Raw genomic sequence first — 22500 nt, 5'->3', positions numbered from 1 at the left:
ACGTATAACCTATAATTTAATTTGAGAATTAGTTTTGTAAGACAATACATTATTTAATAATTAGGTCGTATATTTATTACGTAGTATTACATTTAAGTAAATTAGTTTTATATTAATTGATATTTTGGTCAACTATAATATTGAGTGAAATATTAAATCTATAGATACTACATATATATTAATAATATAGTTAATTTTATCCAATGGGTGTGTGTATATTTGAACCATTTTCAATTTTTGATCCCAGTATTTATGGCTTGTACTAGCATTATGTATATTACTAAACATTAAGGTTTTTAGTATAAATTACTTAATGGTTATGAGACTTTATTTGGATGTTTATCAAATAAATAAATTAATTAATTAATAATTTGATTTAATGTATATAATTTAAATTGTAGTATTTAGTTTTCACTTAATGTATATTATATATATATTATATATATATATATATATATATAATATATGTTTTAAATATTTTATTAATTGTATCTTATTAACAAGAATATATTTGTCAAGATATTTCACATTTTACAAGATTATTTAGGAATATATATTAATTTATCTAATTAACTATTTTATTACTGTTGTTATCTTTAACCTGAAGAGTGGCTATATTTATATTGAAGTGATTTTACTACTACTACTATTATTTTTACTATTATCATTTCTTAAATATAGCCACGAAACACGTGCCGTTATTCTTCCAAATATATACGTTTTATTTATCATTTTGCACATTACTTAATCATCGTTATATGTTTTATCTTATATTTAATCTTTCTATAATATGTAATCTTTCTAAATGGTATAATTTAATTTTCATTATTGAATTGATAAAAGGTGTTTTTTTCTATTTATATATATATATATATATATATATATATATATATATTAAATATATATTATATATATATATATATATATATCTATATTATAATATATATATATATATATATATATATCTATATATATATATATATATATATATATATATAAAACTCCTGACCAACTACAAAAGAAACCAGCAAAACAATTTTCTTCTTCCTTCTCTTCCTTTTCTTCCTTCCCTTCTTTTTCTCTAACACCACTTTCAGATACAAAAACACGCACACACACACGCACACACACACACATGCACTCTCACTTACTTTGTCCCTATTCATCACCCTCTTGTAGTATCTTATATCCCTCCCCACACTCAATAAGACTATAAAATTATCAAAATTTTTCCACGGGAAGTTAGTTCAATTTGAAAAGTCCACCAGAATGGACTAAAGCGCAATTATATGAAATATGATATAAGTTATTTAATGTATAAAAACATGTACTATACAAATAAATATCTGTAAATATAAAACCATCCGAATTTCTGAGTACCCCATTTCTTCTAATATAAAATACTTGTACATCATCTCCAAACCTTCTAATATATATATATATATATATATATTATTATTATTATTATTATTATTATTATTATTATTATTATTATTATGTGTAGAAAAATACAAACTGAGACAAGAACGCAAAACACTTAGAAGACGATACAAAAACGATACACGGACGGGACATTCGAAGCCCTCAATCTTCAGTCAAGAACCGGATCATCGTAGCAATTTCGGCTGATTAATCTTGAATATATATATATATATATATATGTATGTATGTATTACGTACGTGCATACATACATATGTATTACTGGTGAATGGACAAACGAAGGAGTTACTGATATTATTTAAAATAGCTTGGTTCGGCCCCATGCAAGTTGCGTCGGCTTCTTACAGATACCAAGCTCGTCAAGCTGAGGTACCCGAATGTGCTAGATTTCTACGAGAAGCTGACAACACTCAAAGTTGCATGGGACCGAAATAAACTGTTTTAAATGGCAATGATAATAATGATGATGATGATGATGATCATGATGATGATCATGATGATCATGATGATGATGATGATAATAATGTAATAATAATGATAATAATAATAATAATAATAATAATAATAATGATGATATAATAATAATAATATAATAATGATGATAATAATAATGATAATAATAATAATATAATAATAATAATAATGATAATAATAATGATAATAATAATAATAATAATAATAATGATAATAATATGATAATCATAATAATAAAATGATAATAATAATGATAATAATAATAATAATAATAATATAATAATAATAATATAATAATAATAATAATATATAATAATAATAATAAAATATAATAATAATAATAATAATAATAATAATAAAATTCCAAACAATCAACCACCTCCTCTTCATTGATGATTTGAAACTATGGCAAACATGAGACACAAGTGAGTTCCTTGCTGAACACAGTTCACTATTTTAGTATTGATATTAGAATGGAATTTGGACTTAGAAAGTGCGGAATAATCTACCTAAGAGGAAGCAAGGTACAGTCCCTATCGGGATAGAATTACCGAATAGAGACTTGATTAAACAAATTGAAACGGCAGGATACAAATACAGATAATGGAAACGAAATGAAAGACCAAATGCGGATGGAGTATTTCCGAAGACTGAGGCTGGTGTTGCGCTCAAAATTGATTGGATGGAATAAAATCCAAGCAGTTAATACGTGGGTGATAGCATCACTTCAGTATGGAGCGGGAATCATAAAATGAAAACGAAAATTGAGAGAGAGTACATCAGAAGGGTTAGGAAGCTAATGAAGTCAAAGCTAAATGGTCCGAATTTAGAGAAGGCTGTAAATACTTTGGTAGTATCATTACATGCCTACAAAGTCAAAAAACAACACAGCTCCCATGACTTTCGGAAACATTTCTTCACGCTCAGAGTTGCTGAAGCATGGAATAAACTGCCTGCGTCAGTTGTTGACTGCCATGACACTGCATCCTTTAAGGCCCTCATGCTTTCCGAAATCCGTCGAAACTACACCTGATTATATATACACTTTAGATGAGTTGTAGTGCACCTGGGCACTGTACACAATGTTTATTATTATTATTATTATTACTTAAATATTCAGCAGCTTTTCGTCAAAAACTGAATTAGCAAATCTAGGAAGAAAATTCAATATGAATGGAGAATTCCACCAAAGGGCAGAGGACCAAGATTATTCGTACATGGAAAGGAAGGAGGAAGAGAGTTAATATCAATAGAAAACTGCGTGGCTATAGTAGAAGAGTGCCACGCAGTGGGATTGAACCTGGAACCATATGATTGGGGAGCAAACTTCTTACCATTCAGCCACGCCCGCGCCCATAAACGAAATTCTGAAAGGCACGGACACTCAACTTATCAAATCCTTGTTTTGCGAAGGCAAGGCTTGATGATGATGATGATGATGATAAAATATACATATAAACATACAAACATGAATGTATGTGCATGTAGTATGTGTGTGTGTGTGCGAGAGAGAGAGAGAGAGAGAGAGAGAGAGAGAGAGAGTATACGTACGTATGTTTATATATATACTCTTTACCCGTTACTTGTTTCAGTCATTTGACTGTGGCCATGCTGGAGCACCGCCTTTAGTCAGGCATATCGAGCCCAGGACTTATTCTTTGTAAGCCTAGTACTTATTCTATCAGTCTCTTTTGCCGAACCGCTAATTTACGGAGACGTAAACACACCAGCATCGGTTGTCAAGCGATGCTGGGGGGACAAACACAGATACACAAACATACACACACACACAACACCACACACACAAACATACATATATATATACATATATACGACGGGCTTCTTTCAGTTTCCGTCTACCAAATCCACTCACAAGGCTTTGATAGGCCCGAGGCTATAGTAGAGAGAGAGAGAGAGAGAGAGAGAGAGAGACAGACAGACAGACAGACAGACTGGTTGACAGATTGACAGACAGGAAAATTCATCCCAGTAGTAAGCAGTGGGAGCGTCAGGTGCATTTCGGCTTTTTGGGGGAATTTTTTCATAAGTGGCCCTATCGATTGTGTCTATACATTGCATTAAGTAAGATACATAGCTGTGTGTGTGTGTGTCTTTGGGTATGTGTTTATTCCCAACACCTCTTGACAACCGGTGTTGGTGTGTTTACGTCCCCGTAATCTAACGGTTCGGCAAAGCAAGCCGATACAAGTACCAGGCTTTCCAAAAATAATAAGTCCTGAGGTCGATTCGTTCGAATGAAATTCTTTAGGGTGGTGCCCCAGCATGACCACGGTCTAATGACTTGAACAAGTAAATGATAAAGCTAAAGGATAATAACTGGCTAGGTCAAAATAGGGGACAGCAGTCCCGGATGAAGCCGCTCCTTGGTTCGATGCTGCGGTCGCCGTTCTTCCAGGCACCGTTTTCCCATCTTCTTGTGTATATGTCTGTCTGTGTGTGCGTGTGTACGCGCATGTGCGTTCACATATGATACGAGTCCAGCAGCTTCGTATGTGGCTTCTATGTTTATTTTCCGTATGTTCGCCATAAGAAACTTTCCACGCAAAAATGTTTCTTCACATTCACACCCATCCATCCCCAGCTTCTCAGTAACATGGAACGACGTAAACCATATGTGGAAACAATCCTGCTGTGCAATCCACGTCATTCTTTTACGCTGACGAAGAGAATGTGCTATCCGAAACCCTTGGATGAGAAGCAAAAATTTGAAATTTTTTCAAATTAATCTTTGTAATTTCACATGTATTTTACATGTGCATCTTTACATGTGTATTAAATTGCATTATTAATATCGCTCTCAAGGCGGCAAGCTGACTGAACCGTTAGTAGGTCGTACAAAATGCTTAGCAGTATTAGATATCCCTTTACGTTCTGAGTTCAAATACCGCTGAGGTCGACTTTGCTTTTCGTCCTTTCGGAGTCTACAAAATAATTCGATAGTGTATCATGGACATAAACGACCGGGAGCTTGTCTCTCATAATGCAACTAATTAGTCGAGCTACAGAAAACTGTAGATAGTCGAAATGATACAATTCTTTTTAATCTTGTCACAATGTTAAAGAGAGAAGGAAATCGATTACATTGGCACCAGTGCCCAACTGCTACGTTATTTTATCCTCTCCGAAAGAGTGAAAGGTAACATTGATCTTGATGAGATTTCAGCTCAGAAAGTAAAAAAAAAAGTCGACAAAATCCAGCTAAGCATTTTCTCCAAACGGCTAATGATTCTGCCAGCTCGCCGTCTTACGTCGAATTGATTTAATAAAATCCGAAATATAATGATGACCAAAAATAGTTAACTTACGCTTTTTCAATTATATTGCTGTTAATAGCTATCCAGTACTCCTTATGGGAGCACTGGATAACTATTGTGTAATTAAGGTTTTATTTTAAGTCAGTTTACAGTCCCGAGTTCAAATTCGATCGCAGACACGAAGTGGAGGCTCCGCTATGCTGTTCTGTGTACACTAAATAAAACCAAGTGTTTGGTGAGGCTCAAACGTTCTCGGGTGTTCGTATGACATTCATCAGTGTACAGCTTTATGGACTGGTTTCTCTGTAGCACAGTCAGGCGTTATCTTGCAATGACTATCACACAGTTGCTTTTATTACACGTTGCAACAAGTAGTTTTAATGCAACAAATTATATAAGCTAGGTCATGAAGCAACAAATAGGATTTGCTGCACTACAGCAAAGTCCTAAGCAACAGTCCTATGAATAAGAAAATAATATGACAAAGCATAAACATATAAATAATAGAAATACTGCTAGAAATCTAATCTCTCGTGGTGGGTGGCTGATGATTAAGTAGGATTATGTTGTTTATTGCTTATGCACCCAAAAATAATCAAAGCATTAACTGTTGCGATGTTATGTACCATTGGATTTCATAACGTATTAGAGAGGATTAAAGTACCAAATATCTTAGAGTGCATCGTTAAGAGGGCAACTAAAGCAAGTGGAGAAGAATGTGGTGGTGGTCGGAGAGGAGGTGCAACCGTGAGTGTGTGGCATGTAGAGATTGGCTCTTGTATATTGAGGAAATGGAGGGATCTCGAAAGATACGTTTGTAAGAGGATGATTAAAAATGATGGCAGGTTGAGTATTTTAAAAGGTGGTGATGTGTGATGCTGATAAGCGTCACTTTCTTCGCGTATTTATTTTTGTAAAGGGGAGATGTCAGAAAAATCTGCAAGGAGTAGAGAGGTACGTTTTTTTTTTTTTATGGCAAGCTAGAGTGTATGATGTGGAGGCGCGTGGCTTAGTGGTTAGGGTGTCAGCATCATGATCATAAGATTGTGGTTTCGATTCCTGGACCGGGCGACGCGTTGTGTTCTTCAGCAAAACACTTCATTTCACGTTGCTCCAGTCCACTCAGCTGGCAAAAATGAGTAACGCTGCGATGGACTGGCGTCCCGTCCAGCTGGGGAACACATACGCCATTGAAACCGGGAAACCGGGCCCATGAGCCTGGCTAGGCTTTAAAAGGGCGCATTTATATATTTATTATAGAGTGTATGATGGTAGAGAATATACTAGAAGGGAATATGAAGAAATAGAGAGAAAAAGAAGTATGCTTTAATAATTCCATATTTCTGAGATGAGGAATTATATTATGTATTAGTTGGAATGATATCCTCACCTTCATTCTTGCCTTCACAACGTTTCTGTTGTGTACATTTCAGCATTCTTCAGGAGTGTTATGATTCAACTTAGTATCTTGCCTGGAATTGAACTCAGAACTTCTAGGTAACTGTACTACATTAAATAGCGCCTTTAACCACTACACTATGATTGTAGGATAAAGGCGCTGGTTAATGCAGTGCAGTTATCTAGAGATCTTGAATTCAATCCCAGACAAGGCACAAAGGTGAATCACAACAGACTTGAATACTGGAGCGTACACAAAAGAAATGTTGTGAAAACAACAACCAAGATGAGGACACTAGTTCGACTAAATACATATGTATGCCTTTGCTGTGTTGACTATATGGTACAGAAGCACTTTTTGTTGTTAGTTATCTCCAAATCGGCCCTGATCGAGGCATCACGATCATAACCATCCTGTATTTTCTTGGAGAGTAATATCTAGAAGTACATTCTTCGTGGCATTTCACTTTTCATACTATTGGAAACTTCTGGAAACTTCGAACTTACTATCCGTGTCTTCATCACAGCGAAAAAAATTACACTGTTTATATTTTTGAAAAAAAAATTATATAACAAAATGCAGAAAAATACAGTTATTTTCCCCTTCCTTAGTCACCGTTATTTTTTTCCTTCTCTCTGTCCCACTACTTCCAATTTATTTATTCAGAAGCTTTATGAAATATCAAGCAGGCCTTTGGTAATGGTTTTATTGACATCAAAATTGTTCTGAGATGTTTCTAAAGATCAGGATCAGGAAATGAAAATGGGGAGGCTAAAATCAGTTCGTAGGAGAGATATCAGGGGAATAGTTAGGAAGTTGCAAAATTTCATGATTCAGGCTTTGCAACTTTTGGACCGTAGCTTGAGAAGTGTGAGGACGTGCATTGTCGTGATTAAATATTTTGGTTGAACAAAATCCGAGAACAACGGTCCAAAAACTTTCATCAGGACTCCAGACATCTCTCACAACTATTTCTCTGCACCTGAAAAAAATTGGAAAAGTCAAGAAAATGGATAGGTTTATTCCACATCAACCGAACGAGATTAAAAAAAAAAAAGCAGGCTCCTCGAAGTGTGCTCCGTATTGCTTTCTCAACTGGAAAAAGAACCATTTTTGCATCGAATCATTACATGTGATGAGAAATGGATACTCTTTGACAACAGCAGGAGAATTTGAAAAAGAAGCAACCCAAACTAGTGAATAGAAATGGCCCAATTTTGCTCCACGACAATGCACGTCCTCACACTTCTGAAGCTACGGTCCAAAAGTTGCAAAGCCTGAATCATGAAATTTTGCAACTTCCTAACTATTCCCCTGATATCTCTCCTACGGATTATCACTTATTTAAGCATTTTGAGTATTTTATACGCAATAAAACATTCTTAAATAGAGAAGAGGGTAACTGAAGCATACGGACAGCTTATCACCGAAGAAGATAAAAATTTTTTAAAGATGGAATATATGACTTAGAGAAACGTTGGGTAAAGGTCATAAATGAACATGGATCATACTTTGATTAAATATATCAGTTATCTAACATTTCTGAAACATTTTATTGTTAACTTTCAAATACGACATTTTATGTGTGACAACCTAATATAATAACTTATATGTTTGCTTAAACGTTCGTTGAGGAAAGTGGTGCAGTGGAAACCTTCCGGATCCGTAATTTGCATTTCCGTTGATTGAAACTACATTCTGCCAAGAAATGAATGCTATTTTTCTATATTTATACATCGAAATTGAGTGGTCCAAAAAATTTACCAACTATATATATACATACATACATATATATATATATTATATATATATATATATATATATATATATATATATATATATATATATATATATATATATATATTTCTCTCCTGTTTTTTTTCTGTGTCCCTTTCTGTAGAAGAGAGTAGGCTCGAAACGTAAAAGACTTTTTCTATTCCTGAGTGTTATACTAATACATTTGTTTGTTTTGTACACCACCTGTCTTCGTCTTTTGTTTTTTTCGTAAACTCTCCTATATATATATATATATATATATATATATATATATATATATATATATATATATATATATTATATATATAGTCAATTTAGGGTAGCAAAAAAATTCAATAGAAATTTATCGCTACCAGCGGCCTGGTGGAAAAGAGAAAATAGTCATCGACTAAATATAAATATTATATTTATATATTTAGTCGATGACTATTTTCTCTTTTCCACCAGGCCGCTGGTAGCGATAAATTTCTATTGAATTTTTTTGCTACCCTAAATTGACTAATTGATAATTTTCTGAATAATTCTGAGATTGAATCGGCAGTTTATATTTACTGCTGATAAGTTTGGCGCGGAATACGTCAGTCTTGAAAATTTTAAGACAGATATTCCGTAGGCATCGATACAGACGCCTCGTGTATATTGTCTCTCCCAGGTTTTTTACTGATGAAGTGTAACCTATGGTAGATTAGCTTAATTTAATTTAATTAGCTAATTTAATCATTAATGACACAGAAACGTTGCAACGTCTAAAAGATGAATTAGGGTAAATGTTTTTAAATTTTCACCTAATTTCTGAATTACTACTACTTGGCGGTGTGAGTTATGGCTGCTCTTTCTGGTGGACGAATGACCTGCTAGGGTCACTCCTAAATTGTTATATTTATATATTTAGTCGATGACTATTTTCTCTTTTCCACCAGGCCGCTGGTAGCGATAAATTTCTATTGAATTTTTTTGCTACCCTAAATTGACTAATTGATAATTTTCTGAATAATTCTGAGATTGAATCGGCAGTTATATTTACTGCTGATAAGTTTGGCGCGAATACGTCAGTCTTGAAAATTTTAAGACAGATATTCGTAGGCATCGATACAGACGCCTCGTGTATATTTGTCTCTCCCAGGTTTTTTACTGATGAAGTGTAACCTATGGTAGATTAGCTTAATTTAATTTAATTAAGCTAATTTAATCATTAATGACACAGAAACGTTGCAACGTCTAAAAGATGAATTAGGGTAAATGTTTTTAAATTTTCACCTAATTTCTGAATACTACTACTTGGCGGTGTGAGTTATGGCTGCTCTTTCTGGTGGACGAATGACCTGTTAGGGTCACTCCTAAATTGTTATATATATATATTATATTATATATATATATAATATATATAATATATATAATATATATATATCACCAGAATAAAATTACTCTGACAAGAGTAGCATTAATTCTCTAGGTTGTTCAATTATGTCAACTGATCAATGGGCCGATTGAGTGAATCAATCAATAATGATCCTATAATGAAACAGCTGTAAGTCAAATGTATTACAATAAAAAAAAATGTAATGACATTATTTATGCCTTGTCTAAGGCGGTGAGCTGGCAGTGTCGTTAACACGCTGGACGAAATGCTTAGCTCTGTTTTCGCCTGTCGCTTATATTTGAACCCAAGTTCAAATTCGGCCAAGGTCGACTTTGCTTTTCATCATTTCAATAAATTAAGTACCAGGGAGATTCTGGAGTCGATGTAATCGATTAATCCCCTCAACCCCCAAAAACTTCAGGCCTTGTGCATGTAATAGAAATGATTATTTATGCCTTGTCTGATATATATATCCTGCAGGGGTAGGACGAAACAGTATTATGCAATTACGCAACAGAAATTTATACAGGGTCACCAACTGACCGGGGTTCACCAAAACTTAAGTAGCAAAGGGAACAGAGACGATGACAACAACAAGACTATATTGGGTTAGTGGCAAAAGGTATATACCAGTGGTTCTCAGTCATTTTTTAATCTATGGAACCCTTTGATTACTATTTTATTCTGCTGGATTCCCGAAACTTCTTTCAAGATTCATATTTTGTTTTACACACATTCACTTATGGAAGTTGAATTACGTAAAATGTTAGAGAAAAAAAACCCAGTTGTTTCTTGCTATAGATACTAATACATACATCTAAAGCAAACATTTTTCTCGGGTCCTTAAAATGCTATTGTGGATCTCCAATTAACTATATTGTTGTGTGAACCCTCGCAAAATTTTATATGGATCCTCAGGGGCCATATGGACCCCGGTTGAGAAACACTGGTGTATTCGAATACGGATCACATATGCTGTTTTACTAGTTACAGCCAGTGTACTGTGGTATAGTCTATTATTTGTTGCAATGTTTTGAGCCTAGTATTTCTTTATAATTTGTTTCTTAGTCTATCCGATTCTTAATGCCGAACAGTTAAGTTACGAGGAAGTAAATAAACCAACACCGCTTGTAAAGCAGCGAGAGACAAATACAGTCACAAAGACACACGCATTTGCTTACATACATACATACATACATACATACATACATACATACGTACGTACGTACATACATACATACATACATACATACATACATACATACATACATACATACATACATACATACATACATACATACATACATACGTACGTACACACCACCTAAGTGCCAGTCTTGAGAAATTAGGCTTCTCAAAACCAGAAAGGAGAAGGATGACTCGAAAACTATAAATCCAAGCCATTACTGGAACTTTCTAGAAGTTACCATTTAAGTGCACATGTCTAGTCATGCAACTACATGCATACATACATGAAACATAACGTACTAATCTCCACGTGGACTGACTCCAAATATTGCATATATACACATACATACATACATGCAAAAATACACTGTCTATGTCGTTGAAATTCCCATGAAAGCGCCTCGGATCTAGGTTAGAAACCGGATTTTTATTGGCAAGAAATTTTGAAATAAAACTGAATAACAACATACATACATACACACACACATACATGCATACATACATATATGCATACATATATACATACATATATTCATACATGCATACATGCATACATACATACATACGTACATACATACATACATACATACATACATACATACATACATACATACATACATACATACATACATACATACATACATACATACATGCATACATACATACATGCACATATATACATACATAATATACACAATTATACATACATACATGCACATATATACATACATAATACACACAATCATACATGCATGCATACATTCGTACATACGTACATACTTACATATATATATACATACATAATACACACATTCATACATGCATACATGCATACATTCATACATACATACATACTTACACATACACACATACATACATACATACATACATACATAATACACACATTCATACATGCATACATACTTACATACATACGTACGTACGTACATACATACACACACACATACATACATACATACATACACACACACATACATAAACACTCACTGACAGACACATACTTATCCAACCTCTAAAAATATAGATCCTGGTTGTCTGATCAAAAGAGACCTCATATTATTTGTCCTGTATCCACCCTTGTTAGTTCCAAATATGGAAAGCGTCCAAATTGGAATAGTGGTCTTGACCTTTTAATGACCACGGTCATGAAGTTAATTTTAGTGCCAAAAGCACTCCTATTGGTGTCAAGATTATTATTTGTTTTCACTTTTATTTTCATTCTTTTCTTCTTCTTCTTCTCCTCCTCCTCCTCCTTCTTCTCTTCTTTCTTCTTCTTCTTCTTCTTCTCTTCTTCTTCTTCTTCTTCTTCTCTTCTTCTTCTCTTCTTCTTCTTCTTCTTCTTCTTCTTCTTCCGATCAACTGATTTGGTAATAGAGTTACAAGAATGCTTACAGAGTTAAAGAGTAAGACATCTGGTCGGAATGCTGCCAAGGAAACTTTAATGACATATATTAATTGCTAATTAAATATATTGATGGAAAGTATTTTCGCACAAACACTAAACTAATTTATACTTTTCTCTCTTCAAACAAACAAACAAACAAATGAATCAGGATTTTGCCGGTGCTAATACTGGATTAAATTAGCATCCGTATTAACTATCATAACAGCTAAATCAAAACGAAATCATGTGTCCTAAATTGTATGTTAATAATGATAATGATAATCCTTTCTGCTATACTCTTTACTCTCTTTTTACTCTTTTACTTGTTGAAGGCGGTGAGCTGGCAGAAGCTTTAGCACGCCGGACGAAATGCGTAGCCGTATTTCGTCTGCCGCTATGTTGTGAGTTCAAATTCCGCCGAGGTCGACTTTGCCTTTCATCCTTTCGGGGTCGATAAATTAAGTACCAGTTACTCACTGGGGTAGATGTAATCGACTTTATCCCTTTGTCTGTCCTTGTTTGTTCCCTCTATGTTTAGCCCCTTGTGGGCAATAAAGAAATATCTTTTACTTGTTTCAGTCATTTGACTGCGGCCATGCTGGAGCACCGCCTTTTAGTCGAGCAAATCGATCCGCCCGCAGGACTTATTCTTTTGTAAGCCTAGTACTTATTCTATCGGTCTCTTTTTGCCGAACTGCTAGGTTACGGGGACGTAAACACACCAGCATCGGTTGTCAAGCGATGTTGGCGGGAGGACAAACACTGTCACACAAACATATACAAATATGAGATCATCATGTCATGTCACGCACATGTGGTTGTGATGCATGCACCTGGTGTACCCTCATCAGACAAGTTGTCATCATTGGTGTTTTGGGCTTCGTATATTTTACCCCAGTGTCACTTTGATGGCATGCACTGTTCTCTCTCACTCTACAATAATAATAATAATAATAATAATAATAATAATAATAATAATAACAACATCCTTTCTACTATAGGTACAAGGCCTGATATTTTGGGGGATGGGAGTTAGTTGATTATGTCGATCCCAGCACTTCACTGGTACTGATTTTATTGACCTGAAAAGGATCAAAGGCATAGACGACTTAGGTGAAACTTGAACTCGAAACGTAAAGTGCCGGAAGAAATCCCGTTAAGCATTTTGTATGGTGTGGCAACGAAGCATTTTGTCCAACGAGAATAATTGCTTCAAATTTTGGCACGAGGTCACCAATGTTAGGGGAAGTGGGTTAGTGAATTACATCGACTCTAGTACATTCAATTGGTGTTTTATTTAATCCGCCCTGGAGGATGAAAGGCAAATCAATGTGGCTTGATATCAAAGCATGAAGATCCGTAAATATATAATCACAAGGCATTTTGTTCAACATATCAAAGCTATTCTACCAATCCACCACGCACACAAAAGAAGATGAACTCAGTACTGTAAGTCACTAACGAACCACTGGTTCCACTTTCAAGTGGCCAAGACCTATCTATGCCAGAAGGTATGTTTCCTCGACAGGGCAAGATATATAGAAGTGTATTCAGAAAATAGGGAGGACTCAGTTTAAGAAAGGGGAACGGGACGAAGGATGATCGTTGCCATAGGGTACCTTGGTGCCAGCTTCTCACTCCTATCTGGTGAGATGTCCCTTGTCTGTTCCTTTTGCATAACTTTTGATACATGTAGACTAACTAGATTATTTGAAAGTTTAAGTGTATCAAACATGACATAATGCAGTGCCCATGACTGGATGTAAGACTGGATGCACAAGTAACAGTTGAGAGAACAATAGAAAGATGGAAAATAAAGTGAGGACAATTGGGTGACAGTCCCAAACGAGAAGAGTCTCTACCTAGAGTTAATTTACGTATTTCACAAACCCAAGAAGATTACCATGACAGCCAAAGGAAAATACCTTCTCTCCCTTATATTCTCCAGCCAATTTGTGCATGCTGAGGCCATCCACCTTTCAGAAAATTTGCTGGAGAGAAGCACCTCCTGCTTCACTATCAGCTTCCTCTTTAATCAAAATTGGAAAAAGCCAATGAGGGCTTGACAAAAGAGGGAAGTGTCTTTCTCTGTTTCTTTAGGTCATGTATACTGTACAATCACTTTGTTAAAGCCACTAAGCGAAAATAATTCGACGTGGTAATCTTCACGATAAACTCGGCCAGTAGCTGCATATGTCCTCCACAAAATAACGAATATTCGACAAAACTCCATAATTTAGTATTGTTCAGAAAATGAACGAATGTGTGCAGAGCATTTTTGTCGCTCTACGTGCATCACGGACAATTTATATAGAACTGGTAATGCTCTTCAGTAGCACGGTCATCCCAGGGAATTTCTACAAGTTGTTTATAGACCGCAGGCTGATGGAAGTCTAGAACAGATCAACTACTTCATTCTCATCATTGCTCAGAGTTTCTCCGTGGACATTATCGCTCTTTCCATTTCTGATCCTCTATGGATTGCTAATGTGGAATTTCCATCGGGGACGTTATCTGACTCTGAGTGCCTAACAGCTTTCCATATAATGGGCTACCACTCTTGATCCAGGACTGTAGCCCCATCAAGGAAACATGATACAGGGAAACGTGCATAACAAAGGACGATCACGTCTGTTCTGGTACTGCAAATGCTGTAGAAGCCGTAGTCTCAGTTCATCATCACCCATAACGCAACTAATCAGCTCAGTGTGACGGCAGCACATGATCCGTAGAGTCTAAAGAACGTTACAAAATACAAGCTATTCTGTTATCTCGGTCAACTAATTCCACCAACCTACTACGAGAAAACATATTTATTAACACCATTTCAGAACAATAATTTTAGTTCGAAAATTGCAGTAAATGCCCTGATGGATTCGTTCGACATGACACAGAATGTGACAAGGCTGACCTTTTGAATAATAGGTAAAACTCATTTTTGCCAGTAGAGTGAACTGGAGCAACGTGAAATAAAGTGTCTTGGTCAAGGGTACAATGCACCGGGAATCGAACTCACGACCTTGCGATCGTGAGCCGAATATCATAGCCACTAAGCCACGCGCCTTCACATGTGGCAGATTGACCAAATACGACTACCATTTTGAAACCACTGCTTGGCTCGCTGCTATGTTATAAAATACCCGATTTTCTTATCTTTTGTTTTAATATACGTTTAATTAGATATGTAGTTTAGCGTAAAATGAGGCGATTTATAAGAGTATGATTATTTTTGACTTTATATAAACACGCCCAACTGAATATATACACAGGAATACGCAGTAATAAATTCTTTTCAGGTTTCGCTAACATACAATTCAATTGCTTCACTGTGACCAAAGGAAGTAAAAATAAAAGAAACAAAACCACGAAAAACGGGATTTGTGTTATGAGAGAAATACCTCCAAATAAAAGCACGCTACAGAGCAGCCTTTAAAATCAAAACGGTTTATCGAATAAACTTCTATGATGAGAAATCACATTGTATACACAGCACTTCCTGTGGCACCAGGGTACGTCTATAAATAATATAAACGAGTAAATGTTCTCACCAAAATGTCCACTCGCTAATTATAATGAATAGTAGTCAGGTGTTCTGTGACTTTGGTGCATGTTGTTGTGAAAGTTTTGGCGAGCTATACAGAGATTTCATCAAACAATCGGAGCCATTTTCTGAAAAGTTGCCTTATTTCTTTTTCTCTTCTTTTGTGCAAAGTTTATTATAGAATACTTTGAAAATGGGGCGTAGGATGGGAAACTGGGAAACTGGGTAACTGAAAGGCCAGTGAGTATAGTGAACGGTGTTTAGAACATTTTTTTTTATTTACTGAATTAACATAGTTGGCAATCATACTACAGAGTAGTTATCGTTGCCATGTTACACTAATGACAGAAAATTGCGAAATACTGCAGATAGACGGTAAAACTGCAGTATAACGCGAAGCTGAGAGTGTAAAACTTCAAAATACTGTTATGTTAGTGTCAAACAATAATATTCTGCAATGTTGACAGTATCAATTGCAGTGGAGGCGCAATGGCCCAGTGGCTAGGGCAAAGGACTCGCGGTCGGAGGATCGCGGTTTCGATTCCCAGACCGGGCGTTGTGTGTTTATTGAGCGAAAACACCTAAAGCTCCACGTGGCAACCCCTGTTGTACTCTTTCGCTCCAACTTTCTCTCAAGCTTTCTTCCTCTTTCTTATATCCCTGACTTCCTACGCAACCGCTGAGCCTGGATGCACATTCATCCATCCGTCGATGCTCTCGTTGTCGGGGGTTGACCTGCTTTCTCTTCTGTGGGTCTTACGAATAGCAAAGGACCACGTTTCGGACTTCTCCCACTCTGGGACGAAGACCGCTTCGTTCAACAAACAGCATCAATTGCAGTAAATTGCAATATTGACAGTGTCAAACTGCCATGTGCTGCAATATTTGAAATGTCAAACTGCAATATACTGTAATGTTGACAATGTCAAACTGCAACATTCTATTGGGATGTCCGGAAAGTTCGTGCCGATTACCTTTCGACTTATTTTAGAACATGCTTGAAGTAGCTTACCTTTCGACTTATTTTAGAACATGGTTGAGTCCATAAAATAGGATTTGACTACACCTCCATTTAGAGCACAGTTTGAGCTATCTTTTCGTTGAAGAAGATTTATGTTCCTATAACCTGTGTTAATTCTGTAACCCTTTAAAATGGAAGATAAGAAAGTTTATTTTCAGCACTTGATGCTTTGGGAACCAGACAACAATTGCTGCAGCTCGGCTGGGATGTGTTACCTCATCCTCCATATTCACCAGATATTGCTCCTTCGGATTTCCACTTATTCAGGTCTCTGTAGAATAGTCTTAATGGTAAAAATTCCTTGGATGACGTAAAATGAATTCTTTGCCATGAAACCACCTCGTGTTATGTAACCATGAAACCACTTTCTTGTTATATAAACAACGTGTAATTCGTTCAGTTAATTTATCAATTATCTTTTCCCTAATAAGCAAAATTGATAGGGATTCTTCAGATCATAATCCACAGGTCCTAGAATGGGTGTTGTAGGGTTTTGCATATTTTATAATTGACCATGAAATCTCATATTTAATCCTGTCGGTTTTCAGTTGCCATAGAAAATCTGCCAGTGATGTCACGTGTCTCTTGTTCAGTTTTTTTAAAAACTAGAAACATGATTTCTATGTCGATTCTTGAAAGAATCAGCCAACGTCCAACTTGGAATTCCTGGAATTTTTGCAACGATGTTTGCTAAGTACCGCCGATGATGGCTGGTAGCCATAAGTGGTGAACGTGCTCCACCGACAAAAGACCTGGGGCTTACCCTGAAATAATGTTTCGATACTGTGTTTAACACGAATTTTATTAAATTTAATGCTTTAACCTTATATTTGCCCGTCCCCACCTCTTCGGTATTATCTGATAGTTGATGAATGATTTAGATATATTTCTCCATTTTCTTATATTATATATATATATATTGATAAAAACGGTAAGATAAAAAAAAAGAAAGAGAGACTTCGATATTATGTAAATAGAGGAATTTATCTGTAAATGTAATATGTGACAATTATTCAGTAGCCATGATAAAACTCCGAGTTTCGGATGCCGAGGTGGAAATCCACGCCACCATCTCTTCAGTTATCCGGCCATCGTTTTTTCCGATGACCGGATAACTGAAGAGATGGTGGCGTGGATTTCCACCTCGGCATCCGAAACTCGGAGTTTTATCATGGCTACCGAATAATTGTCACATACTACATTTACAGATACACACACACACACACAAGAAATATAAATATTATTAAAAATAATATTAGTATCCAGCAAGAATAAAGCACCATAACATGTAGAATTATAAATATACAAAATTGATGTACAGGAAGAACAATCAATGCTAGAAATAGCAGCCGGTAAGCTATCGGCGCTATGTAGAGCTTCACTGAATGTTTACAAGCAGAGATGTTTGCAGGCGGTGAATATCAGAAAATTCCGTCTTACCTCTACGAAGAAAGATAATTTAATACTGCTGTTTCAAACTTTTCGGATCACGTGCGTGAGCGCGAATCCGATTGGTTTGTAGATTTACAAACTGGGAAAACCGTTTTTTTTTCTATATGTATTTGCTACATTCTCAGTGTGTATTTGCATATAATGAGAGATACGTGGTTTGGGGAATTCTTATTCTTCTTTCAAGTAAACAGGTACATATTGTACCCTGACTTTTAATAGTATATTTTGCATATTTGGATATGTTTGCTAAGCCACTTTATCATTGTTTTTTTAAAGATAATGATAACTGAATTTTGATATATATATATATAATATATATATATATATATATATATATATATATATATATATAAGTAAATAAATGGAGTTGAACGCAGATGCTATTCAAATTCTGCGTTCAACTCCATTTATTTACTTATACTATACAAATTACTGCACATTAACCCGAAGATTCTACCTTTGAATAGGTCGCTACATTCTTGTTACTTGCGTGAATTTTGCTACCCTGGTAACTGTTTATTGAATTTTCCATGTTAACGGTAAACAAAGGATAATTCATTCATCCATTTATATATATATATATATACACACACAACTAATGTAGGGTGAAATTTTTTTCGAAAAAAAATTATATCAATGGCCAGCATATCAAAAAATACCTTTAAAGGTTAAATTTATAAATAACTTATAAAATAAGGGCAAAAGAAAAATTCTAATGCCAAATATGCTGAAAAAAAGACAAATTTATAAAAGACAAAGTTATATATATATATAATATATATATATATACGACGGGCTTCTTTCAGCAGTTTCCGCCCACAAAATCTTCTTACAAGGCCTTGGTCAGTCCGAGGTACTTGCCCAAAGTGCCATGGCGTGGGACGGAGCCTGGGACCTTGTGGTTGGGAAGCAAACATCTTACCACACAGTCATGTCTGCGCCAATAGATCGAGAGAATTTGCCTTTAGAAGTTAAGATATGTCACACACATGTTTTAACTAACCTAAAGTTCGCTTATTCTTCATCACTGCTTGGTGCTGATGCCACACACACACGCACACACACACACAAAACTTTCAAAATGTGAGAGTTGTATTTGTCTTGCAAGTGACTTCATCTGAGGTCGTATGTTGATACTGAAGCAACCGCATCATGGAAGAGCCATTTTGTAACACACAAAGCTATCAAATTCACTTCAAACTTGCAGTGGAACCGTGTCGGTGACCGGGTCGAAGAAGAATGACGAAAGTTTCAAAAACTTCATAAAATAAACTTAGTTTTAAAGTAAATTTTTGTGGTATTAAATGAGCTTACTGAATGAGAGTATTACTGGTTTGTAAAAGATTACCTATTTCTTTACTACCCACAAGGGGCTAAACAGAGAGAGGACAAACAAGAACAGATTAAGTCGATTATATCGGCTCCAGTGCGTAACTGGTACTTATTTAATCGACCCCGAAAGGATGAAAAGCAAAGTCGACCTCGGCGGAATTTGAACTCAGAACGTGGCGGCAGACGAAATACCGCTATAAGGCGGCGATAACTAGGAAAAAAAACTCTTTGGGCTCGTCCGGGAATTGAACCCGGGACCTCTCGCACCCGAAGCGAGAATCATACCCTAGACCAACGAGCCAAGATTACCAACCGTTCAATTTTTAAGTAAATTTATCTCAGCCCGGTTCTTTTTGTATGAGTTTTCCATGGAAGGGAATCAGAAATTATAGAGCATTGATGCATGTTGAGTCAAGGGGGTCTCAGAGCTCACCTTATCTTGCGACACACAAAATTATTTTATTTCACGAATCTGATTCCCATGTTATCAATAGAGTTTTGTTTCCATGAAGTGTGTCGTGTTTGCAATAGTTCATAGTAGCTTTTATTTCACTGTCACAATACAATGCTAGTGGGAAAGTCATGAACTTCCAATATGCATTCATTCTCTTGAATAAAATAGACCCGATCATTAATTGTTAGCTGGATACTCCTGATCGCGAAACCTTGAGCAACTAATTTTAATCTTTCTATTGCGTGGAATAAATAAATATTTATGTTTTTATCTGATCATGTTTAGCAAAAAGAACTAACAGTGAATTAGCCCCTTGGGAAATTTCGAAAAAAGCGACAATTAATTACATTGAATTTCTTTGTAGTAACCAGGGTGTATACGTCCTGTGAAAATAAAGAGCCATTTTGAATAAGTACCCCTTGAGAAGAGAAAGTGAATGATTTTTGTCAACAATAAAAGAACAGGTTTACAGTTTCGTGAGTTTCACTTTAGATATGATAGAATCTATTTTTCTTTATTATAAGTATAAAGCCTAGATATGATAGAATCTAAGGAAGTGGAACAAACAACGTATGTATCAATTTCATTTGATGAGATTTTAATGTGGCCACTACGTCTGAATAAGTGAGGATAAAACGACATTGAACTGTATTATCTTTTGTATGTGAATAATACAAAAATTATCACACAGAGGTTAAGTAATTTAAAGGGATTTCAATACTAAATTGGAGACAGTACTGTTATATTACTGCATTGATGGCGCTACTGAGGCATTATTGAATTGGCGACGTACTTATAAGAATTTTTGTTAACCAGGTTCCGGTAGTTGAACAGCTGAATCGGAAGAGCGCCGGACGAAATACTTTGCAATATTTAGTTATGCCAATTTACATTCTAAATCCAAACATCACTGAGGTGAACATCTTTTTCATCTTTGTGTGGGCGTTTAAAATAATTACAAGTCCACATACTGAAACCAAATTGTTCGACTCTATTCCTCCTGACAAAATGTGACTAGCATTACACACGGTTACATTGAAGCTGCGGTAACCTTGACGTTTAACTGGTGCAGTTATTTGTTAGACATGCTCTCCCACCCATCACTTCTTTGACTGAGAAACAAATTCGAATAAGGGGTAGAGTGAAGATAAGCACTTGATATCTTAAATGTTGACCGGTGATCAGTGATTTCTATCAGTTGAACAATATAAGACGCAGATCATCCATATTTGCATTCCGTGGAGAGTCAGTGAAGAATGTCGTCAGCAGTGTCCTGAGAATGCTCTGAACAATGTTTTCTCAAAGACTTTCAGGACGATGTTTATTACGTAATATTCAGATGTTTGGCAATGTCACTAGGCGTGAAGAGCCGGTTGAAAATAACCTCTAATGCGGTCGGCTGAACTTGTTTGAAATATTCGAGACGCGGGAGACGATCCTTCGCGCATTGATTATAAAACTACAGATTATAGAACTACAGCGCGTTGAATGAGTCTGGTTCCTTTGATTATAAGATAGGGAGTATTCCCTCTGTCTGTTTGCTGTGGTGAACGAGTATGTAAACAAGGTTGGGAGGAATGAGTTTTCTTCTCTAACAAAACCCTTGACTTCTTCAAGTATCATTTCATTCGAGAAAATGACAGTGGAAAGAAAAGTTCTGTTCTATAATAAATTTTATGAAGGTTTATTTCTATAATGAGTTTTTATTGTCCGTAACATGAGCAAGGTCTCATTTGCATGAAAATGTGAATGTTTCGGTGAACTCTTGGCCTTATCCGACTCGACTATGCCATGAGCAAAAAACCACGCGGAAGAAGTACATCACCCCGGCAAAATGCAGGAAAGAAGTACATTCCCGATGAAATGTAGGAAGTCCGACTGTGTTAGTACAGCTACAGTAAAACCAAATCTGTGACGAACACAAATCTTTTAGCTGACCCCCGGAAGGCAAGTAGCCACATGGAACAAGTTGATTCAATGTGAAGTATATTTGCCATCTAAATGTGGCTAACCACTAAGGGTGGATGTTACTGTAGCTTGCAGCCGCAGGAGAACATTTCTCCAGCTGGCCACTGACACACCTGCGTCCCATCGGCATTTGCCGATTGATTCAAAGAAATGGTTACCCCGGTATGGATCTTTAGGACACCTGGCTCGCACAAAATTGGGAGGAAACGCAAATAAGTGTATCATGCACCGAAGCAGTATAGAGATATACAGGTCAAGAAAAAGTCAGGCGGAAGTGGTGGAAGTACTCTTGGTCTATGCATTTCTTGGAGACTGTTGAGATTGATGCGGTTACTGTTAATTTGAACATCTGTAAGTCGCGGTCGTGGGGAGGGGTGAGAATAGTGCGTCTGTGATTACATTATCAAACGTGTC

General features: G+C 35.9%; 1 long non-coding RNA gene and 1 other non-coding gene across 2 annotated transcripts in view; one reads left to right on the top strand and one right to left on the bottom strand.

Moving 5' to 3' along the window:
- LOC118763203 overlaps window positions 1–18321 on the top strand; it is a 22149-nt gene extending 3828 nt beyond the window's left edge. Inside the window, exons 2-3 of the long non-coding RNA XR_004998953.1 lie at window positions 4003–4012; window positions 18206–18321. This is a non-coding gene — a long non-coding RNA (uncharacterized LOC118763203). The remainder of the gene's footprint in view (window positions 1–4002; window positions 4013–18205) is intronic.
- Window positions 18322–19894: 1573 nt separating this feature from the next.
- Window positions 19895–19965, bottom strand: Trnap-cgg. The gene has a single exon. It is a non-coding gene; the product is annotated as a tRNA-Pro (tRNA).
- Between the last annotated feature and the right edge of the window lie 2535 nt (window positions 19966–22500).

Source organism: Octopus sinensis, linkage group LG4, assembly GCF_006345805.1.
Source record: "Octopus sinensis linkage group LG4, ASM634580v1, whole genome shotgun sequence".
NCBI classification, from domain to species: domain Eukaryota; kingdom Metazoa; phylum Mollusca; class Cephalopoda; order Octopoda; family Octopodidae; genus Octopus; species Octopus sinensis.
Note: the sequence above shows the minus strand (reverse complement) of the source record. Positions and strands in the feature narration are given on the sequence as shown.